Source organism: Apodemus sylvaticus, chromosome Y, assembly GCF_947179515.1.
Source record: "Apodemus sylvaticus chromosome Y, mApoSyl1.1, whole genome shotgun sequence".
Lineage (NCBI taxonomy): Eukaryota > Metazoa > Chordata > Mammalia > Rodentia > Muridae > Apodemus > Apodemus sylvaticus.
Window position 1 is genome coordinate 1,413,004 of NC_067496.1, and position 19,973 is coordinate 1,432,976.

At 38.8% G+C, this 19,973-nt stretch overlaps 1 pseudogene; it reads right to left on the reverse strand.

Moving 5' to 3' along the window:
• Positions 1-270: 270 nt before the first annotated feature.
• Positions 271-1,039, reverse strand: LOC127676041 (endogenous retrovirus group K member 24 Pro protein-like; annotated as a pseudogene).
• Positions 1,040-19,973: the final 18,934 nt, after the last annotated feature.

The following is a 19,973-nucleotide window of genomic DNA, read 5'->3' on the forward strand; positions in this document are numbered from 1 at the left end:
GTGCAGGCCTCGCTGGATCGAGCCAAATAGACCCATCTGTGCATTAATGGCTCTCAGATCATGGAGAAGTCTCCACTTCCCTGATATTTTTCTTAATTACAAAAATAGGAGTGTTCCATGGTGAGGTAGAAGGTTCTAAATGACCGAGTTGCAATTGTTCATCAACCAACTTAATAGCAGCTTCCAATTTTTCAGAGGATAGAGGCCATTGAGGAACCCATACAGCTTCCTCTGTGAGTCAGGGTATGGGCATAGTGCCCTCAATGGCCCCTAGGAAAAACCCAGGCCCTGTCTTCCGACATTTCCTTCTTGGGAAGGAAAGTCTAGTCTTCCCTGTTCTTCTTTTCCTAATCCTTTCCCCTCTCTATAACCCATCTTTCTCATGATACCCACTGCTTGTTGTGAATATTCATTCGTTAAGGTTAGTCCCAGACCTAGCAATACATCCCTCCCCCATAAATTGACCGGAAGAGGGAGAACAAAGGGAGTGAATTCTCCGGACTGTCCCTCTAGGGAGTGCCACCTTAAGAGGCGTGAGCTGATGGGAGGGCTTGCCTCATAGCCCAACCCCCGGAGGGGGTGGGATGATTCTATCAGTGGCCAGGACTTAGGCCACCAACGGGAAGAGATAATACTTTTGTCTGCTCCGGTATCTGGAATGCCTTTAAAGGGCTTTCCTTCTATCTGAAGCTCCAGTAAGAGGCCTGGTGTCTAGATTGACTACCAAGTAGGCTAAATCACTGCTAGAAGAGCCAAACCTTCGGGTCCCTCGAGGGGGGTCGGAGGAGGGGTACTGGTCATGCAGACTAGGTAAAACCACTAACTGGGCAATCCTGTCACCTGATGAGATAGAGAAAATGCTCTGAGGGCTGGAGCAGAGAACCTGATGTTCCCCCTCGTAATCCTGATCCACAACTCCAGGGTGAACAACAAGTCCTTTTAAAGTGAGGGAAGAGCGGCCCAGAAATAATCCTACGGTTCCTTTTGGGAAAGGCCCTTTAAAATCCGTAGGTATTGGCTGATTTCCCAGCTGGGGCATCAGCATGAATCGGGCTGTGGACTGGAGGTCCAGTCCACCCGATCCCTGGGTTGCTCTATGGGGTTGCGTGTCCCCCACCGGTTTGTTGCAGTCCCATATGTTTTGGGGCCCTGAGACTTGGGGCCCTGGCACCCGTTTTTTGAGCCATCGCCTTCTTCCCTGGCCAAGGCAGAAGCTGGCCCCTGATGTCATTCACCGAGCGGCACTCATTGGTCCAGTGATAGCCCTTTCCACATCTGGTGCAAATTCCAGGCACCCTCTTCTTACCAGGGGCCCGGCAGTCCCTTTTTAAATGCCCGGTTCGACCACAGTTAAAACTTATCTTCTGCTCTCCTACCCTAGAGCCCTTTTGGCTCTGAAGGATAGCAGCAGCAAGACCAGCATTAGTGAGAGGACCCCCAAGGTATCTACAAACTTTCACCCAGTCCTGAATACCTTTACTCTTCCTAGGGGCTATAGCTGCTTTGCATTCTTGAGTAGCCTGTTCATAAATCAGCTGCTCTATCATGGGCATGGCTTGGTCAGGATCCCCAAAAATCCTCCCTGCAGCCTCTGTCATTCTAGCCACAAAATCTGAAAACGGCTTCTGTGGGCCCTGAACAATTTTTGTTAGATGTCCTACATGGTCTCCTCTCTTTGAGAGACTTTTCCATGCCCTAATGGCGGCAGTAGATAACTGTCCATAAGCGCCTCAGGCAAAATTGGTTTGGTTATTAGCATAGGGTCCTTGTCCTGTCAGGAACTCAAAGGTCCACTGTCTCTGACCCTCTCCAGCCGCAGAGTTAGCCTTAGCCTGGGTCTGCAGAAGGTCGTAACAAGGGGCTTTCCATTCCATATATAGACCCATATTAGGCAAAGCAGCCTTGGCTACAGTCTGCCAATATCCAGGAGTCATGGCTTGATCAGCCATCCGCTCTACCAATGAGATAGTAAAATTGGCAGTAATCCCATAATTACGGACTGACTTTGCAAGTCCTTTGATCTCATGGAACACTACCGGGGCAAAGATTCGAGCCCCTGCTTCCCCTTCAAAGACTGGAAATGCCTGTTGCAGTTTTCTCCACTCCTTCTGGGAAAGGAATGAATCTGACCCATACGCCTCCTCATAGGGTGGAGGTGCAGTGGGGCCTTGAGGCCGCGAGGTTATGGGGCCTTTGTTCTTGCCCCTTTCTGCCTTAATATGCCTTGTGTCGTCTGAATGGTACCTCTCCTTCTCATACTGAGCTACCTAATCTTCCAATTCCTCCTCTTCGGAGGGACTAAGCTCATCTGTGTCAGGATCATCTGAGTTGCCTAGGTTTAGGACCTCCAGCTCTCTGAACGGATACAGACTTTCCCGCCTGCCTTTCTTTGTTTCTGCTTCACTTTTCTCTCCCAGGGCGTGCTTTCCCTTCGCTATCACTTCTGCAAATTTAGAGTCCTTGGAAGGGCCTTTCTTCTTGGGTGCACCTTTTTTTGCTTTTGACCACTCTGGTCCTTTTACTCCGTTCTATTTCTGACATGCTATCCTGAATCTCTTCCAAAACTTCCTGCCCCGCCCTTATGGACGAGCGGCATTTCTCATCCTCAGGCATGACTTCACAAGCTTCCACAGAGGCATCATGCCTGCTTTTAGTTTTCCAGTCTGTTGTTCTTTAAGCAGGTCTCTCTCTAGCTTCTCCCATGAAGCAAGCATTAGTGACCCGGAAGATGGGAACCAGGGTACTACGCGATCCACCTCTCTAACAAAGCAATTTAAAGTTTCTGCTGAGAACCTTAGATGGCGCTGTCTCAAAAGACACCACAGCGCAGTGACTACCAAATGTGAAGCCCCCATACTGTTCCTTTGTCTACAGCAGAGGCTTATCTACCTCCGTCTGACTGTGCCTAGCAAACACTGATTTAACACCACTGCAGGTGGAAGCAATATGAAACCAAAAGAAAGAGAACAAGTGCCACAAAAACAATCGGGAAGGCTTCAATCGCCCCCGCTAATTGAGGATAAAGGTGGGAGAGATCCAGGCCAAACATGCGTCTTAGAACCTTACGTTACATTCACTGCAGTACTGGACACTCACCCCATAATCAGGGGGTCCCCTCAGTGCCAGCGATGGTGAGTCATATCGCGGGTTTCAGAACCAGATGCCCCGCACTTTTCATCTCACCAGCAAGAACGCACATGGAACACGAGGGTCCTTCTGCAGCCAAACTTTATTGAAGCTTTTCGTGGAGGGAGACCCCTCGTGCTACATGGATGCCGTTTATATACCCCTTGGTGTGGTGTGTACACACCTGATTGGCTGTTTACTCATGACCTCATTCGAATGCCCCAGGACGGGCAGAGATTTGGCACAAAAATACTCTTGCATTTGCACAGATAGGTTGTCCACTAGGAAAGCAGAGCTGGCACAGTGGAAGCCGGCGACACCTTGTAATGGGGAATACAGCCACGGCTTTCCACAGATGTCCTCTCTGATCACGGATTCAAAATCACTCTCTTCTTGATAAAGGATAGCACAAATATTGCCAGGAGCCAATAGTTTAGATCTCAAAACCCACTCTTTTCAGCCATTTCAAGCCTTCTTTTAGAAGGGAAATACTAGCTTTCAAAATTAGCCAAGTATCCAGAAGGATAGAACATGCAGAGCTCACCTGAGTGGGCTAAAAAAATAGAGCTCAACTGTGCTTAGGTTACCATAGCAACTCCGTTCTGCTTCACCTCCTTGTGATAAATTTATTTTTCCAATGTCCTGCAGTAATAGCCAGATTTTCCATAAGGTTTTCCCTGAGAGACAATTCTCCGAAACTTTCAGAGAAACTATAGTAGCACAGTGATATTGATCTCCAGAAACAATGGCTTACCCCCTTTACCCCTTACACCTTGCTTGCATCCCTTTGTATTGCATTATGTAAGAAATAAAAATTAACAGCTTGATCAGAATACTGCCTTGCTGTCTCTATGTTGCTTCTCTGGTCTCACATCTTCTCCTCTGTGTTTCAGGGATATGATTGCCTTTCCTGCATGTCATGACAAAATATTCCAATTAACTGTGTCTCACATTCAACTCCTCATCGGAAAGGGACGTCAGAATGGCTTATGCATTGTGAAGGTCCTCAAATTCATACCCTCTCTCCAAGAGATTTGTAAATGTCTTTCTTTCATAGGAGGGCTTCAATGTCTCTCCCTCTGCCTATAGGAGGCTCAGACATGCCACACTTATCCTTAAATAATTCCTCTTTCCCCTCTGTCTAGTGGAAAAGAAAGCCCTCTACTAATGCCTACATTGACCTGAAATCTTTTCTGTTGCCCAAGGGGTGCTCACACCCAAGCGCACCTGTAAGGTGTCAACAGATCTTCTTCTATTGCCTTTTTATCTTGCTGTATCCTGAATGTCAAGGATTACTTCCAACCTTATCCCTGCTACAAATATTCTGAGACATTCCTCCACTGAAGAAAGGGGCCTTGGCCTTATCTCATCTAACCAAAGGCTTTATTGCCTAGTGATAACCATCAAAAAAATGAAACCATTGCTGCCTGGATTTTCACACAACACACACAAGATTTGGACATTCTCAATACAGAAAAAGAAATGGAAGCTGATCATGAAATACTAGAATTCCTCTGCTTCACAAGATAGTTACATTTTCATTAATGTGAAATGATCTTTCCCATTTTACTGAAAATTTTAGGCAGAGATTTTACTCCTCTGATAAATAGGTATAGAATTTCATCTTTTCATAGAGTTTCTTAGATATCCTGCTAATGATAAGGGTGCTTCAACTCACTTATTCCCATGAAGTCTGGTTCACTACCTCACTAATGAAGGGAATGAAAGTCCTTCTCCTGTACAAAGCTGCCTAAGCTTCTCCCCATCGTACATGATTTAGACATTCATAACAGAGTGTGCTCCAGATCTGGCCTGTGAGATTGAGAAAAATCCCACAATTCCCCATTTCCCAGTGCATCTGCTCCTTATGACGTCTACTTTCTGTGGCCTTGAAAGCACTGTTCTAACCTAAGACATCTCTAAGTACTCTGGAATGAGGTCCCAAACTGAAGAGTATCAAGGTAAAGGTAAACCAGAATACTATCCTTGTGATTCCTTAGACAGAGACAACATGTCCTCCATGCAGAGGAATGTGTGGATGGACATATATTTGAGGAAGTCATTAACTCGAGACTACTTTATTGCAACCTCATGAAAGAGTTTATTATATTTCTGTCCTGTGGACATTGGACAAGCAAATGATATGTATTCCAAATTTTTATTTTATGTTTGGCACTGATAGAGGAGTGAGTGCCTGAAAGGTCTTATAATTCTCAAGGTATCAATCAACTCTCAACATCTACTCAATAGCGCTACAGACATATGACAAAGAAAGGTAACATCTATTCCATACAAACCTGTTAGGCTCCTGTCTTGTCCTTATACTTTAGAGCCTCTTTTATCTATCATGTCTGCAAGAGGAACAGAAAAAAAATCCTCTTCTGCAAACTGGGATATTGGATATGTCTAAGTTAGATTTTGGACTATTCCCTTTCCATAAATGTAATTTTATACCCCAATGATTTCTCTTCTTACCAATAGAATCTCATACCTGTTTGTTCTAATACAGAGCTGCAGTACACCAATATGCAAAAGAATCTCAGAGCTTTAAATATGGCCCTGTGTGAATGGATTTACTAAGTATATTTAATTGGGACTCATATCCTTCTTTGTGACCAAAGAGATTATGATCGACTGACTCTGAAAAAAATAGGGGGCTTCAGATTTTATTTTCTCCAACCTGTTTTATAATATCACTTTCTGACCTACGAGGACCTTGCATTTCCTTCCCCCTCTGAAGGGATTTCAAACATTCCCCCAATCTACATTTAGGACATAATAATAATTCAATCCACCAAAACCAAGCTCCAAAACACACAGGCTTAAATCTCCAGAGCAGAAGCTTAGCAAGTACACACAAGAATAGAAGCACAATGCCTCAAGGCAGAAACTAAAATAATGTTTCTACACATTTCATACATAGACCTAGCAGATAAACATACTCTTAAGAAGGAGAATCAGTTTGGGACTTACAATCATGTTTTTTTTTTTGTTTTTGTTTTTGTTTTTTTTTTTGTTTTGTTTTGTTTTGTTTTGTTTTATTTTGTTTTGATAAATGCTCAGACTGTTGCCTGACTGGGCATCATATCCACTACAATGGAGAGATGCTCTGGTTTGTGATGAGGAGCAGCTAAGCCAGTACCTGGAATGTGCTCCACAGGTATGAGGAAGGCTGGATTTTTTTCATGTGTCAAGGGAAGAGTATTCAATTTTAAACTACCCAATCACACATGGGGATTTACCTCTTCAAATGATTTCACATTTCCAGGTTATCCTGGAGAGACCATCACATAATATTCTTTCTGCTTGCTCCTTGATTTCTCACCTATGTCCACTGGTCACACATTTCTGACTATTTTGGGGACACTCTTGATCAGAATATGAAACCATCAATAGTGCCCATATAGTTTTTGTGACTAATGCGATATTAAAATTCCACCTCTAGCCAAGGGTAATTCAGACAGTCCTTCTTCATTACATGGGGGGTCTCTATACTAGCATCTTTAATAGCAGGCCTCTGGTTGTACCATCTAACCAAACAGTTCTCCCACTTGGCTCAAAGTAACATCACATTTAAATAGTGTGTACAAAGAATGTTGGGCCATTCCTGTGCTCGTCAATATAACATTCCTCCCCTTAGGTTTGAGGTATCTAGGGCATCAAGGAGATCCATGAGTAGCACTCAACTTCATGACATTCATCATCAGGTCAAGTGATTCCAAATTAATATGCAGATATGGACAATTAAACACAAAACCACCAAGTTGGCAAAGTACTAAACACCCACCCACAATCTTGCAACAATGCTCAGTTTGCTGCATGAAGAGGCCATGTTTACTTTTGATTGTACTTGTTCTCTTCTTGTTGTTGTTTTTGTTGTTGTTTTAAGTTTAGAAAAGCACATCTAGTTATTTTGTTGTTGTGGAAGTCATCTGCTGATGTTCAAAACAGGTAAATGTGTCACTGTTTAAATGTTTCACATTTTCTACCATCTTTGGATGGCACAATGTATGCATATTTTTCCCATTGTTTCAAAGGCACAGACACTATGTAATTCTAGAAAAGAAATGTAATTATTTTAATCAATACTCTCATGAATATATATTTTACTTGCAAAACTGATTAATTTGTTTTGTTGTTTTCCACCTCATGACTGCTTCATTCAATGTCATTTGGAAGATAATTTCTTACTGATTTGTCTTTTAAAGATATATCTTGGAGCTGAGGGTGTATGATTGAATATCATCTGTACAGTAAGTAACTTCTGTAGCATTGCTGTCTAGTGGATTGTAAGTATCAGTAAGTATGCAGTAATAACTGGAGCAATGAACAAGTATTAGAGAGTTTATATTTTGTAATCCTTAAATTAGCCAGAAGTTAAAGATAGATTAGTCATTATTCAAATGCACATCAATTTACCATTGTGTGTTTTGTGGGTGTGTTTTTAGAAGACTTTTCAGTTTGAAGGTCCAATGATGATGTATTAATTTGGGTAGTAAACTGTTCTCAGTATGTGTGTGTGTGTGTGTGTGTGTGTGTGTGTGTGTGAAGTAAGGGCACCATGCTTTTACTGTTTAGATATTCATCACATCTATCTGCCTGTCTATCCACAATCTATATATGAATGAATGAATGTATGAATGGATGTATTTATGTAGTATGCAACCATTTCTCTAACATCTATCTCTTTGTCTTTCCACCCTCTCTCTCTTTCTCTATCACTCATCCATGAATATCTGTATGCATGTAGCTAGGTAAATGTGGCAGTTTGAATATAATTCACCCCTATAGGCCTATATGCAGTATTAGGAGGTGTAGTATTTGTAAGTGTTACCTAGCTGAAGGATGTGTGATACTGGAGGAGGTGGGCTTTAAGGTTTCATATATGCTAAAGTCATGCCCTATAGGCATCTGTCTGTCTTTCTGTCTATCTGTCTCTCTGTCTTTCTGTCTGAGAGTCCAACTTACTGCCTTTCTGTCTATCCAAAACCAGCTGTGATAGCATCTTTAGTGATCCCAAGAGGATATGTTGGTGTGATATCATATAAAACAGCCTCAGACACATTTACACACTGGGAGGAAGAAGCAAGTTTAAGAAGCTCAAACAGTTTTACATATATGCGTATATACACATAAATACACACTTTTGGTGTATAGAACCAAGCTTCAACCCCTTACATGTATACTTATATGTAGTGGATGGAAAAAAGCTCCAAATTTCTTTTTTCTTGCATTGTTTACTTATACCTGCAAAGTCTGAAGTACAAAGCTTACAATGGATTTACAAAATTTTTTCTTCTTGTAAAAAATTATGAATATCTGTAGAAAATCATCTCTCCCAATATTTTCCCAAGGTCACTTGTAAAATATTGATGAAAAAACAAACCCAAAAAATTCTGGAGAACCCACACATATTCCTAACTAGACAAATTATTATAGATTAGCAAGATGTAAGCAAGTAATTTAATTTTGTCTGCAGTTTTTATTACTTGCATGGCACACTTTGCAGTTATAAAGAAGGATAAATTTATTATTTGTCTCAAAAAGTAACCTTATAAAAATCTTTAAAAATCACAGAACTAACCATTTATATATCTAAACAATCAGCTCTTTATACCTCAAATAACCAGGGAGCACTTCTATTCATTAACCATGTTTTAATTAAATCATATCATAAAAAATGAGGGGGAATGTGGGTACAAGGAATTAATCATCACATGATCACCAGCTCTGCATTTACAAGAAAGGCATTGTGATGGATTGATTATGATAGGCCCAGAAAGAGACCCTATTAGGAGGTGTGGCCTTGTTGGAATAGGTGTGTCACTGTGGATATGGGCTTAGAACCCTCACCCTAGTTTCCTGGAAGTCAATCTTCTACTTACAGTCTGTTTAATTAAAGACTGAATGTCTGGTTATAAACACACAGGGAGGAAACAGGAAGAGGCTGAGGGGGAATGCTAAAGGAACAGAAAGAGGAAAGGGCATCTGGGATGAATGCTGACTTCAGCTTGAAACGTCTATCAGTTTTTAGGTTTTTTTTCCTGAAATGCTGGTTCTGCCTACACAACCCCAAATGTTCAGCCAAGATAAGTATCAGTTGATTTTCATGATCAGCCTTGTGTGAAGGAGAGCATGATTCGGCTTTTAAAAGAAAGGTCAGTGGATTCTCTAGGTGAGAGCTCTTGACTGTCTGGTTTCCAACAGTTTGGACTCCCACAGTGAATTCTTCCAGGAAGTGTTTTCTGAGAGCACAACGAAGCTGTGTTTCAGAGATAGCTAAGATTGAACCTCATGCCACAGGTATACTTGGTATTGCGTAAGAATCATCCAGGTTGTACTGGTTTTGAAGGCATGAAGGCATCATGAAGAACAGCTGAAGTTTGGCCCTGTGAGAGGCCATGGAAGGCCACTGGTAAAAGTGCATGCTCTGTTATAATAGTCAGCCCAGGACTGAAGGGGTCATACAAAGGATTTGAGGCTTGCTACCATGAAGAGAGCCTATGAGAGGCTTTGGTGAAGCATAGTTACAGTGGAAAACCCTAGCATATCGGAGATGCCAGTACCATGAGATGACCACCAGGAAGACCAGTGGGAGCAGAGTAGATCAAGAAGGACTTCTAGTGCTACTGAAGGCAGAGCAGGAGAAGTGACACCAGTGCTTTGGAGATGCACAGAAGATCATACGTGTATCTCAGAAATTGGAACAAGAAACTACAATGCTGGAATTGACTTGGGGACCCAATATGTTAAAGATGCCAGAGCTACAGGATACCTGCCAAGGAAAGCTATTAACAGGGAGTAGACTAAGCCTGGGAAGAGAGAATCTTGCTGAAGTCAACAAAGATAAAAAACGAGTTGTATATCTGAAGACTGCTTTGCTATCAGACATGGAGATGTAGAGTTTCAACTGTTCCCAGCTAGTTTCGTGTCTTGCTTGGGGGATTATACTAAAGTGATTGGAATAATCTCAAAAAAGACCTTGAACTTTGGACTTGTTGAGACTGCTATAGACTACAGGGACTTTTCAAGGTGGACTAAATGCATTTCACATTATACTATGTATAAGTATGCCCCCATAGGCTCATGTTTGAACAAGTCTAAAGGTGCCTGTTCTTAGAATGTGATGGTTTATACATGATTGGCCCAGAAAGTGACCCTATTATTTGGAGGTATGGCCTTGTTAGAGTAGGTGTGTCACTGTGTGTGTGGGCTTCATACCCTCACTCTAGTTGCCTGGAAGTCAGTCTTCTACTAACAGCCTTCATGAAAAAATGTAGAATTCTCAGCTCCTCCTGCACCATATCTGCCTGCATGCTGCCATGTTTTTGCATTGATGTCAATGGACTGAACCTCTGAGACTGTAAGCCAGCCCCAATTAAATGTTGTCTTTTAAAAACCTTGTATTGGTCAAGGTGTCTTTTCACAGCAGTGAAACCCTAACTAAGACAGGCATGTTTGTTGGTAGTTCTTTCCAAGGGTGGTATTTTACTCATTCATCTGCCCCAGGAGCAATGCTTGAATAGGTTCATTTTTACTAACATTGTGAACCAAAATCACATTGCTGAGGAAGTGTTTAGAAACACCCATAGAGATTTCATACAACTGATAGATTATGAAGGAGGTGATCTGAGGGTTGCCAGCAGAGAAAAACTCCACAACAGCATAAAGTCCTCAGGACATTTAGCGCTCTGGTCTCTGACTCTCTCAGACACACCCACTTTGCTTTGGCTAACTGCTTTGCCATATTTCATAAGTTCTAATTGTTTTACTGTTCCTCTTGCACAGTATCCATCATTTGTCTAATATTAGATTATACAGAGTGTATAGCATATATATGGAAGTCAGAAGTACATGCCACAATATTCTGTCTTGACTTCCACCATGTACATATCACATCAAACACAGATGAGCTGTCATAGCTGAATTATTACTTACGAATCTGACTGCTCCCAAAAGTAATTCTGACTTAAATGATTATGTAAATTTTATTAGCAAGTGAACATGGCCTCACCACTATTGCCTCAGATACCCATGGAATGTGTACAACTCAACTTTTATGTGCCTCTCCTCACCAAGAACCCATCATGGCCTAATAGTTCAGAGGAAAATGTACAGTTTTTGGAGCCCGTCTACCTTGTTAAAATTATTTTTCTTTCTAGAAATAAATGAGTAAATTAATTTCTAATATAATACATCCTGCTTACTGGTCCCACAACTTTACTCTTCACAATTCTTTTCCAACCTCTCCAGCCCCCTACAGATTCACTCCTTTTCTGGCACTCCTTAGAAAAAACACAGACATCTAGCAAGCATCAACTAAACATGAAAAAATGAAATAAAAAGTAGAAATATCATCACATTAATTCTGGACCAGGAAGGCCAGAGGAAGACAAAGAGTCCCAAGAGCAGGCAGAAGAGTCAGAAACCCATTCATTCATACACTCAAGAATCACATAAATATGTAAAACTGGAGGCTAAAATATATATGCAGAGGACTTCCTAAAGATTTCGTATATTTTTCTAATTATTGCCATTAATGAATAGCGTGTTTAAATAGTATAAGTTGAAATTTGTTGATATTCTATTTTGATAGAGTTATCTGTGCATTGACCCCATGAAGTTTACACTCTGGAGCCAATGAGAATGATGGGTAATGCGGAAATTCACCTCAAGGTGTAGTCCCTTATGGAATGAAAGTAAAAGTATTCAAGTGTGGATTGTGACTACTTATAAAGTGTAGAAAACATATATCTACATATATCACTTAAATGGGGGATATTACTTAAAATCAAAGAATTTTCTGTGACAGAAAAAATTTTCAAAGTATTGAATTGTTTAATAATATGTTTGTGGTAATAAAAAGTTATATTTAGGTGTTTATGTTATGTTTTATTGTTATATTTTATCATTTCAAAAGTATTAATTGGCAGTAACAATTATAAAATATACCTAAAACTGAAGAAACATGTGCTTTAAACTTTATGAAATATGGACATGATTCCTGCTGCCTCTGTCAACTATATTGATATCACTGATCTTTTCTGTCTTCAGTAAACATGCTGACAAACAATACTCCATGTTTTCTACAGACATCTTGTTGATAGCCATCATCCATGTAGGACCAAGACATCTTGAACTTGCCACAAGATAGACATGTTGATAACCTTGGTTCTTCTAGTTGCTGAAGACAATGTTGAAGTAAATGTTATGCACTTTTAGAGTGCTCCAGTTGGAAGTCTATGACCTGAATTGCAAACACAAACTATGTCAAAATAACTGATGATTATTCACACCCACCAATCAACCATGCTGATGTCGAAATGGAGACCTCATAATACCCATGATCCCTGTTGCCTACTGAGACCCTGCTGAATTCCACGGTCAGTACTGCCTCCTGAAACCATATTCAGGTAAGTTTTCTACTTTGCAACAAAGTATCAATATATGTGTAAAATTCAAACTTGCTATATGTTGAAATCCCAGCACCATGCTGATACTGTGGACAAATAACTATGCAATCTTTAATGATGTTATTTATCCACGATTCAGCCCAATGTATGAGAAGTGTTCACCTGGCATTAACCAGTTTGATATCATACTGAATCCTTACACTACATATTTCTGTACAAAGTCTTAGCTGCTCTTTGAAACTATCTTAATATCCCAAATATTCCCACCAATTGGCATCATTTTATACCACAGATCATTCTCACCACAGACAAACATGCTATGACTAAACTCTACTGACACTTTGAAACAGTTGATGATATCAGAGATTCCAAATGACAAAGAAATATATTTACAACACCTCTATGCTGACATAGTGAGATCCAGAATCAGTGTGGTTTTGAAGAGGTTCTTGAAGTCTGAGATGCCTCAGACAGAAGAGTCTATTGTAAAGGTCATTGTCATTAAGACAATATAATGAAATACGTAAGTCCTGGTGGAGTCCATTATGACTATCCTGATGGAAATCCGGGTGATGTCTGTGATTGGTGTTGCTTCTTGAGAATGTATATTATGGTCCATTCTCATGCCCACAATCAAATTGAAGCAAGTATTCTTAGGTGGCTCTGAAGATCAGATTGATGTCTGAGATCCTACATGTGACAACAGATTCAGTTGATGATCCTGATGCATGCATGTAGCATCTAATGCTGAAGGTGAAATAAGCTGTGATACCTGTGATACTACCTGTAAGAAGAAGCTATGTTGTTGTCAGAACTGCATATTGTGTCCGTAAATCATGATGGATTCCATTATTGCTATTCTGATGGAGATGCAGGTGAAGGCAATGATTCTAAAATAAGCAATCATTGTAATGGGAAATAAACAAAACTCCAATTCCATCTGACCTTCATGTGGATGACGCTTTCTGACACTATTCAGTGAACCACAATAATTTTATAGTCTCCTTGGTTTTTTGATGTTTGTCTCTAAGGTTCACAGTATTAATGAATCTGAAATTTCACATATAATTTTAAGAGTTTATAAAGGAATTAGATACTGAGAATATTTCAGAATGAATATGCATTTCACAATGAGTCATATAAGATACATCCTCTTCATTTATATATATATATATATATATACTTAATTTACATTTCAAATGATATCCCCTTTACTGCTTGTCCCCTCCCTAAAATTCCCATAAGCTCTCTTCATCCCCCAGTTCACCAATCCACCCCTCCCACTTCCCTGTCCTAATATTCCCCTATACTGCTGCACGGAGCCATTCTCATAACAGGGGCCTTTCCTTCCTTCACCATGGATATCTTTTGATATGAAAATTGTGTTTTGTGTATTCCAAACTCCTCGGCTAATATCCATTTTTCACTGAGTGCATACAATGTGTGTTCTTTTGTGGTTTGGCTACTTCACTTAGGATGATATTTTCAGGTCCACCAATTTTACTCAAAATTTCATGATTCATTCTTTTTAATATCTGAGTAGTATTCCATTGTGTAAAAGTGTCATATTTTCTGTATCAATTCCTCTGTTGAGCAACTTCTCTGTTCTGTCCAGCTCCTGTCTATTATAAATAGGACTGCTATGAACATAGTGGAGCGTGTGTCCTCATTACATGCCTGGGAATCCTATGATTATATGTCCAGGACTGGTAGCCCTTTCATCTAATGCTGCTGAATAAACGTGAGGCTAGCCTGCAGAATGCATATCGAACCTTTTCTTTTCTTTGTTCTAAGCTCAAGGTCAAGTGGACGAAGAAACTCCACATAAAACCAGACTCAATGAAACTAACAGAAAATAGACTCGAGAAGAGTGTTGAGCACATAGTCAACAGGATAATTTTCCTGAACAGAACAACAATAGCTTATGCTTTAAGATGAAAATTGACAAATTGGAGCATATAAAAGTATAAAAGTTCTATATGGCAAAGGACACTGTCATTAGGACAAAATAGCAACCTAGAAATTGGGAAAAGATCTTCATCAACCATACATCCACCAGAGGCAAATATAAAAAATATACAAATAAGTCATGAAGTTAGACTTCAGAGAACCTAATAAACCTATTAGAAATGGAGTATAAAGATAAACAAAGAATTCTCATCTTAGGAATATCAAATGGCTGAGATGAACCTGTAGATATGTTCAGCATACTTAGTTATCAGGGATTTGCAAATCAAAACAACCATGAGATTTCACCTCCCACAACTCTGAAAGGCTAAGATAAAAAGTCAGGAGACAGCAGATGCTGAATAAGATGCGGAGAAAGAGGAACACTCCTCCACTGCTCGTGGGATTTCAAGCTGGTACAACTACTCTGGAAAACAATCTGGATGTTGATCAGAGAACTGGGAATCACCCCTCCTCATCTTGTACATGTATTATTACTGATATCTGTCTATCATGACCTATTTATCTGTCTATCTATCATGTGTTTATATAAAAATAGATGATATGATCTATGTATCATGTCACACATATTTTTATTAAAATATGTCATTAAATAAAAATTCCTATCTTCAACAATTGTTTAAAGCTAAAGGACTGAAGCACAAGACATTCACTTGTCACTTTTCCAGTTACAGCTTGTGCATTTGAATCTTGACATCACAATGACCTGTCACCATGCCTACTAAAGAATACTTAGGCTTCAGTTGTTGACTTATCAACTACAGTCTTCACTGTGGTATTTAGTGCCTAGAAGGAAAGTGATCATTTCACTTCCCTTGATTGATTCTCAATTCCAGGCTACACAATAAAGTAATGTATTTAATAACTAATTTGATTGGTATGATAGTCTAATGGAATCAAGAAGTGTTCTATCTTGACTCTCCAGATCTAGAAAAGTAAAATTTAACTTGACAGTGGCTTCATTGAAAGTTACTCAGTAGCATTATTCAGTACCATTTCCCTTAATAAACAAATTTTATAGGAAGGAGTGCTATGCTTTGAGCTTCCAGGGGAATGTGTTCTATTAGTCTTCAAAACTATCTATCCTGAAATGAGATAGGAGTATTTCTAGACAGTCTGTTTTACCCACTAACAACACAAACTTTTCTTGTAAAATGGTTGATCTTCAACCCAAAAACTGTATATTCCTGGGTTTTCAGAAAAGCATCATTTTTTCCTATATATGTTGCAATCTTTAAAAACTTTAAAAAGGTTAATGTTCATTTGAATTGAAAGGAATTATTTTCCATATATGTCCATTTACATTTAATATTTAATTTCATGAAACTGAATTGAAATTATTTTTGTAAAATTTCTTTAGATATTTATTTGATATTTCTGATAATTGTCATTGGCTGCTGTTTCTCCTGACTCCTCTCCTCTCAAGGCTTTTTAATGCTTTCTATATAAAGGCTGATGCATATCTACATATTCTTTGACAGATATATCATATGCATTGGACAGCATGATATTCTCTGAATGTATGTTTAAATATTCAAATAGCATGAGAAGTGTAAAGAACCATTGAAAGTGTAGCTAACAATATCTATTGATCTATTATTTATATGTCTCTACATTCTTTCACCTGCATAACTTTCATATATGGTTGTGAAAATATGTGAATCCTTATAAAGTCTTACGGTTCATCAATTGTTAGAAAAATAAAATCCCCTAAGTGTAAGGGAAAGAAATGCATGTGCCTTTATGTCAGTTGTCATGTACTACTAAAGGGGCCTCAGACCTCAGTAGTTGTCTGCCAAGTGTAGTCACCAGACTGAGGTTCAAGAGGAGGAACGCAAGATAAAATTTCATTTCCACTGAAAGATTCTCCCCTCTGGGCTCCAAAGAAAACATACTTAATATTTAATTTGAATCTTGTATTAGAATAAACATTTCAGGAATTGTTTTCTATTTATTCCTCCACAAAATTGAATTGGTATTATTTTTATTATATCTTTACATTATGTTTGAAATGGGTGATGACAACTCTATGCTGTTGTCTCTCTTGACATTTTGATTCTCAGAGATCATATATGTTTTCTTTCTTTTTTTTTTTATATGATTGAACTTGGAAGTCCAACATTTTTCTTTTCTTTTTTTTACATTAGTCTATTTTTAAATAATATAATTTTTATTCAATATATTTTTATTTACATTTCAAATAATTTCCCCTTTTCTGGACCCCACGCCCCAAAAGTCTCAATCGCCCCCTTCTATCCCGCTGTTCTTCAACCCACGCCTTCCCACTTCCCTGTTCTGGCTTTGCCCTATACTGCTAGACTGAGTCTTTCCAGAACTAGGGGCCACTCCTCCGTTCTTCTTGTACCTCATTTGATATGTGGATTATGTTTTGGGTATTCCTATTTTCCCCACTAATATCCACTTATTAGTGAGTGCATACCATGATTGATCCTTTGAGACTGGGTTATTTCACTTAGTATGATGTTCTCCAGCTCCATCTATTTGCCTAAGAATTTCATTAATTCATTGTTTCTAGTGGCTGAATAGTACTCCATTGTGTATATTTGCCACATTTTTTGGATACCTGGGTTCTTTCCATCTTCTGGCTATTATAAATAAGGCCGCTATGAACATAGTGGAACATGTATCCTTATTACATGCTGGGGAAACTTCTGGGTAAATGCCCACGAGTGGTATAGCAGGATCTTCTGAAAGTGATCTGCCCAGTTTTCTGAGGAACCGCCAAACTGATTTCCAGAGTTGTTGTACCAGTTTGCAACCCCACCAGAAGTGGAGGAGTGTTCCTCTTTTTCCACATCCTAGCAGCCACCTTCTGTCTACTGAATTTTTAATCTTAGACATTATGACTGGTGTAAGGTGAAATCTCAGGGTTGTTTTGATGTGCATTTCCCTAATGACTAAGGATGTTAAGCATTTTTTAAGATGCTTCTCCACCATCCGAAGTTCTTCAGGTGAAAATTCGTTGGTAAACTCTGTACCCCATTTTTTAATAGGATTATTTAGTTTTCTTTGAGAAAAGACTTATTTTTGGAAAAACTTACATTCATTGAAGGAAAATATGTATCACAAATATTCCATTTATATGAGCATATCACAGTAAAGGAACCAAGATAAGATTTTCCAATCCATTATTACAGGGAAGAATTTCATTATGGATTAGAAAGGAAACATGTTAAGAGGTAGCTGGAAGAGTTCAGAGATAGAAAAAACAAAATAACAACAACAACAACAAAAAAAAACAAACAACAAAAACCAAAAAAAAAATATCAGATTTCATATGGCCAAGGCTGGATAATAAAAAGGAAGAATATCCAGGAGTCAAAAATGTGGATACTTTGACTTGGAGAAACTTTGCATTTTTAAAGATGGAGAGGAGGTTCTATCATTAGCATAGTACAGGAGATGGAGTATTTTGGAGAGGTATAGGAATCTACATGGTGACTTTAAAATGTACATATATTTTTACTTCCCACAATCAATGTTGATATCCATATAGGAACCACCAGCAAGCAGCAAGGCAAATGACTCCTTTTTCAGGAGTAGGCCAAATTTTTGAATTTTTGAAAGCTGCCATATTTTTTGTTTGTTTGTTTTCTGATTTGACAGGGATCAGTAATCATAACAGTTTTGGCAGCTCTACTGAACATCAGAATCTTATAAGTAGGTGTCTTTGGCTTGAGTTGTTTAGATTAATGATATTTAAACTTGAGAGTATAATATATACAGAACCTCATTTCTAAGCTTTACCTGTTCAAGACAGATTGAAGAAGGGACAATCATATTACAATGAAATTTCTGAAGAAACACATATACAGGCCAATATACGAAATGCCAGAGTGGTCACATGTATTAAAAGCAATCTAAAATTTTTAACTGTTTCATTTTTTTTTAATTTCTTACTATCCTTCTCACTAGCATATCATTTATTTTAATAATTACAGCTATCTTTAAAGATCACATAGTTAATTATTTGTGAGTTGCATACATTATAAATGTTGCTATAATCCTCAATATTCCCTTTAAAATTTATTTACTGTGTTTTCATATCATAAAATTAACTCAGTATGAACATTTACTTATTAATTGAATATTTGTTCTGTTAGGTGGAGACCTGTACCAGGAGAACCATATATAAATATATTTGAAATAAATATATAATGAAAGAAAAAAGAAATTTGGAGCTTTTTTCCATCTTCTACATATAAGTATACATGTAAGCGGTTGAAGCTTTGCTTTATACACCAAAGTGTGTATTTATATGTATATAAGCATATATGTAAAACTGTATGAGCTTCTTAAACTTGCTTCTTCCTCCCAGTGTGTAAATGTGTCTGTGTCTGCTTTACATGATATCACACCAACATATCCTCTTGGGATCAGTAAAGATGCTATAACAGCTGATCTTGGATAGACAGACAGGCAGTAAGGTGTCCTGTCAGACAGACAGACAGAGAGACATATAGACAGAAAGACAGAGAGATGCCTACAGGACATGACTTTAGTGTGTATGAAACCTTAAAGCCCACCTCCTCCAGTATCACACATCCTTCAACTAGGTAACACCTACTAATACTATAAAAATTTAGAAAACACATCATCTGCTTCTCCGATGTACACATGACAGAAATCTAATAAACTCTTTCACGAGGTTGCAATGCGGTAGTCTCAAGTTAATGTCTTCCTCAAATATATGTCCATCCACAAATTCCTCTGCATGGAGGACATGTTGTCTCTGTCTAAGTAATCACAAGGATAGTATTCTGGTTTACCATTGCCTTGATACTCAATCTCCCAAGCCAGATATGGAGCACACTCTGTTATGAATGTCTAAATCATGTAAGATGGGGAGGAGCTTAGGCAGTTTTGCACAGAAGAAGGACTTTCTTTCCCTTAATCAGTAATGAATCAGACTTCATTGGAATAAGGGAGTTGAAGCACCCTTTTCATTAGCAGGATATCTAATAAATTCTATGAAAAGATGAAATTCTATACCTATTTGTCAGAAGAGCAAAATCTCTGCCTATTTTCAATAAAATGGGAAAGACCATTTTACATTGGAGAAAATGAAATTACCTTGTGGAGCAGAGGAATTCTAGTATTTCACGATCAGCTTCCATTTCTTTTTTCTGTATTGAGAATGTCCAAATCTTGTGTGTGTTCTGTGAAAATCCAGGCAGCAATGGTTTCATTTTTTTTTTGATGGTTATCACTAGGCAATAAAGCCTTTGGTTAGATGTGATAAGGCCAAGGTCCCTTTCTTCAGTGGAGGAATGTCTCAGAATATTTGTAGCAGGGATAAGTTTGGAAGTAATCCTCGACATTCAGGATACAGCAGGAAAAAATGGCAATAGAAAAAGATCTGTTGACACCTTACAGGTGCGCTTAGGTGTGAGCACCCCTTGGGCAACAGGAAAGATTTCAGGTCAATGTAGGCATTAGGAGAGG